Genomic DNA, 4,633 nt, shown 5'->3' on the forward strand with positions numbered 1-4,633 from the left:
CCTTTTTAAAACGAAGCTTAAGACCCACTTTTTTAAATTAGCATTTAATTTCTGACTAGGGCAATAGTGTCTCTTAGGTGTCCTCCTTCTGTCTGCTCCTTAATGTCCTGCAGCGCTGCACCACTACAGCACTTTTAATTGAATCTGTATGTTTTGTATGTGTTATGTATTGTTTTATGGCTTTGTTGTAAAGCACTTTGGGTACCTTTCGGCTATTGTAAAGGGCTATACAAATAAACTTGATTGATTGATTGATGAACGTGTTTCGGCGTCCAGCCCTCTCCTAGAGGGACGTCACGGGAAAAGCATGAGGTGAACCAACATCCCGCAACGTGTGGAAGCACATCAGAAGGTAAATTAATTTAGTAATCAGGGTTCACCAATCTAAAACAGAGTCTAGCCCAAATAAATCATGAGGGCAGCAGTAAACTGGTGACATTTCAAGACAAAGAAAAATACAACAAATAAATACTGTATTTAAAATTACATTATATATATTATAAAATTATATTGATATTGTGAGACTAGATATTAGATTTACATTTACTGGTTTAATAATAATAATAATGTATACTTTATTAATCCCGCAAGGGGAAATTTCAGTTTACACTTGTGTGTTGTTATTACATAAATTACACACAGGCCGGAATTACACCAGGTACACAGGTTTTATCACAACTACTTGAAGGGACTGCGATACATGACTTATTAACAAAGACATATTGATCATATCTCATAATGAAGTGTCAACCACGGGTAACGCTAAATGTCGGCACGTCAGACGAGAAGGGAGAGATCTAGCTGAAGTCTCTTTCCCGAAAATTTCCACGGCCCAAGAGAAGACTGACGTCGGTCCAAGCAGCTGGACTTTTAGCACAGCACTCTGGGTCCGAAACCGACAGCAGCCTCTGAAGGTCTGGCACCTTGACCCTGAGTCCCTTTTATGTTCTCATGGCCAATGTGACCAGCTGTCTGCAGCCACAGCGGTGCAATCGATGGAGATTTATTGCTGACAGAGGACGACTTGTTGCAAGCACACCTAATGCCATGCTGCACACACTTAATGTTTTATTGGATGGCACGTGTGGATGGAAAAATGTATTCTGCTGTGTGTCATGTTGAACTGTCTCTGGGAGCATCTCTTTTGTCTTTGATTTTTCTTTTTCAGCAGAAAAACCCTGTTAGTGCATCATCAGTCAATCCTACGTTCTTTTATGTAATCCGGTCTTGTCAAATCTGATAAAAGACCCCCACATACTGTACATTCTCAATTACTGTTTTTTTTTTTTACAAAATAGAAAATAGAAAACAACTCGCAACATGAACAAATTCCTCATTTGCAACGCCGACCTGTCACATTCCCACATACCCGGAAGCTGCCCAGCGCAACCACAGTCTGATCTGCTGCCACTGAGCAGCTCCACTGGAGGGGTTGGAGTTGAGGGCCTTGCTCAAGGGCACCTCAGTGGTGGTAATGAGGGAGGGGTAATTAAACTAGTCTGGGGGGTGGCCTCTAGCTCAAACAGTAAGAGCGTGCGCCCCATGTTGGCTGAGTCCTGCAGAAAAAAAAAAATTAATCTTAAAAAATAAATTTGCCTGGGCTTCCAGGTTCCACCAAACTGTGCATGGGTCTCCTTATTCTGAATTTTACAGGCTTGTGTGTTTGATGAGCTCCCATCCCCTTCAGGCTGTTACACCCCTCCTGGAGCTTAAGTACAAATACACAGACCTTTAGGGAATTGGGTAAAGGCTTTCAATCCAACAGTTCTGATGTTGTTTGTCTACAGCAGCACTGTCCTTTGGAGCAGGGACAGATGGGAAGACGGCGGGCGGCTGACACATCTTTATGTCTCCAATTATCTTGCTACTCTGCTCACCATGTAAACTGATTTCACACTCCAGCAACATTGCAGATAGCTTCATTAACATAGTGGCAGGCGTCTCGCATTTGGACAGTCAGAAATGACACTGCAGAGGCTCTGGTGCTATTGGTGTCTTTCTGGATTATATTCTTATTGTACCCCTATATGTTCGAAAAAATGGTACAGACATGGACCCAATATCACATTAGAACATTATGTACCCTTTCAACCTAGAAAAAGTACAAATGTGTGTCTTATGGATCAACTATGGCCCTTTGGGGGTACATCACCAGCAGAGAACCTGAATGGACCACAACTGTATTATTTCTGACTGTGTGCAGCAGCACCAAGTACCATGGTAATGCATCTGTGGGTGGCCGATGGTTGCTGATGAAGAGCATTCAGCAGTGACTGCCTGGCCAGAACTCAGTTTAATGAACCAATATTTGTTGGCTTAACTCTGACATTTCTGTTTCTCAACAGCGGCTCACTTTCAAGCATGTGCATCACCATGGTAACTCAGGTTGCACACCTAACACGGCCTGTCCTGTAGGAACAGGTTCAGGTTAGGGTCCGGTTTCTTCATTTTTACCTACCTAGGTAGCAAGAGTATGACATCCATCATGATGTACGACTACGAAAAACACACCCAAAACTGACACAAGTATTCATAATCTGATACAAATACAAATACTCAAGGTTCCAACAATCAGGACGTGAGAAAGAGAGATAGCTGACGCCCTGATAGCTCACCTAAAGCATGCGCCCCATACAGGACTCAGTCCTTACCGCTGCCGTTTAAAGCCAGACCCACGGCCCTTTGCTGCATGTCAATGCCCAAATCATTATGGTTCAATCATTATTAAAATACAAGAGTAGAAAAAGTGCCTCCAAATACTACCACAAAGGCCTTTAGACTCTATGGAAGGCCAAATGATGCACTATTTAGACACACATTTGCTTGTATAGCATTGCTGTGGGTGTAATATCAATAAATATGACATTATTATGTTATTATTGGCATAAGTAAATGTCTTGAGAGCAAAGCGTCTTGACTTTCTTTGAAAAAATGCATGTATTTTGTCAACTGTAAAGTTATAATGATTATTTCTTCACAGTGTGACTCCCAGACATATGAGAAGTGTTTTAGAAAAGAAATGGCTTATTCATTACTTATCTGTCTGTGAATCAATACATATCTGGAAATTCATGTTCCGTTTTATTATTTATTTATTTTTAAGGCCCTACAACCATTTTTAACATGCAAGTGACCTCACTGCAACCCAAATATTCCGATAACCCAGTTTGTCCTGAAAAAAATGATGTTCATATCTTGACTGTAGACAACAGGGTTGATGTTTTACAAGTTATTATAAAATAAATCCAGACGGAAAATAAACTGTAAAAATGGCCTCAGGGCCCCCAGGGTTAAAAGTCTCATTTTGATGTGAGTAAGTGTAAGTGTAAGTGTCCTGACAATGGGGAGATCCCGCGCTGGCTTTCCACCAACAAATAACACAAATTGGGTTCATTGATATATGACCTAGCCAGAGGTAACACGACTGGAAATGAAATCACGGGCGGACAGGAACATTTACGCTGCATTGACATGTACAAATTATTAGACTATCAATGGCCTCTCATGAATCTAGCTCTGTGTGTTTTTCCCTGAACACAAACTACAAAAAAGGGGAGTCTAAAAAAATAAATATTAAAACACTAAATATGAAGCTAAAGGTACTCAAAACCAGTGAAACGATCTGTCCATGCAGCAGGATAATTTTACTTGACAAGCTTGCTTGAGGTAAGAAATTAAGCAAAGTTGAAGACTTAAAATAAGAAATTCACTTTCAAAACAAGATAAATTAGCTTCTAAATCTACGGTTTTTTTTATCAAGAACCATAGAATTTGCAGTGCATAATTTACATTCTCTCCTCTGAGAGTTGTGTTCTGATGCTGCCGCCGTTCTATAGGAGAAAGTTGTAGTTGTACAGTTTGATATTAAGAGCTTTTCTGCTGTCTTTTTTCCTTTCACTACAACAATGGCGGCAGAGACGGCAGACTGAAGGTGTTGTAGTCTTGTGTCAGTGCTGGAGGCACATTACGCAACATTTTAATTTGTAATAAACACAAATATTCTGGCTTGTGGTGTCATCAAATGAAACAAAGCTTATAAAGTAGGTAGTTATTTAGATAACAAGTAATATCTCTAATTCATTTAATTTGCTGTTGAAAATGTAGTGCTTTGAAAATGGGGAGCCGAGTTCAGCGTGCAGCTTGACGCTGACTTTGTGAATAAAAATCTTTGTGAATTTGTTGGAGACTGATCAGACAAGATTAAAGCGAACCCTCTGATCGAGCAGCCCTCTGTAGCCTTGGCAGTAAAGAAAATCAGTTTCTCTGTTATATATTTTTTAGATTTCTCAGCATAATGGTCGGCTCTTTGTGAAAGAAGATTGAGGAGATTTTTTTTATGTTTTATCCCACGCTTCACACTTACACAGTCGCTCTAATACTTCCTGTCACATGTCACAGATCCCTTTACTGGTCTGTATGGTTCATTAAATTTGTTTATGTATTGTCCAAGCCTTGTTTGCACAGACCGTATTTGTTCAGTATTTGTCCTTATGTAACTGTATTGTGGTTTTCAGTTGTCCAAATCTATTTTTCTATATCGATGTCTTGTATTAATGTCTGTCCTGACGTGCTGTGACCATGTTTTATGTTTCTGCAGAACAGGAACCTGCTGAAAGCCAGTTTTTAAACTGAG

General features: G+C 40.1%; 1 long non-coding RNA gene across 1 annotated transcript in view; it reads left to right on the forward strand.

Moving 5' to 3' along the window:
- The window catches only part of LOC116706484 (uncharacterized), a 16,474-nt gene extending 14,947 nt beyond the window's left edge, over positions 1-1,527 (forward strand). Inside the window, exon 3 of the long non-coding RNA XR_004336249.1 lies at positions 1,518-1,527. This is a non-coding gene — a long non-coding RNA (uncharacterized LOC116706484). The remainder of the gene's footprint in view (positions 1-1,517) is intronic.
- The last annotated feature ends 3,106 nt before the right edge of the window (positions 1,528-4,633 follow it).

Source organism: Etheostoma spectabile, chromosome 18 (genome assembly GCF_008692095.1).
Source record: "Etheostoma spectabile isolate EspeVRDwgs_2016 chromosome 18, UIUC_Espe_1.0, whole genome shotgun sequence".
Classification (NCBI taxonomy): domain Eukaryota; kingdom Metazoa; phylum Chordata; class Actinopteri; order Perciformes; family Percidae; genus Etheostoma; species Etheostoma spectabile.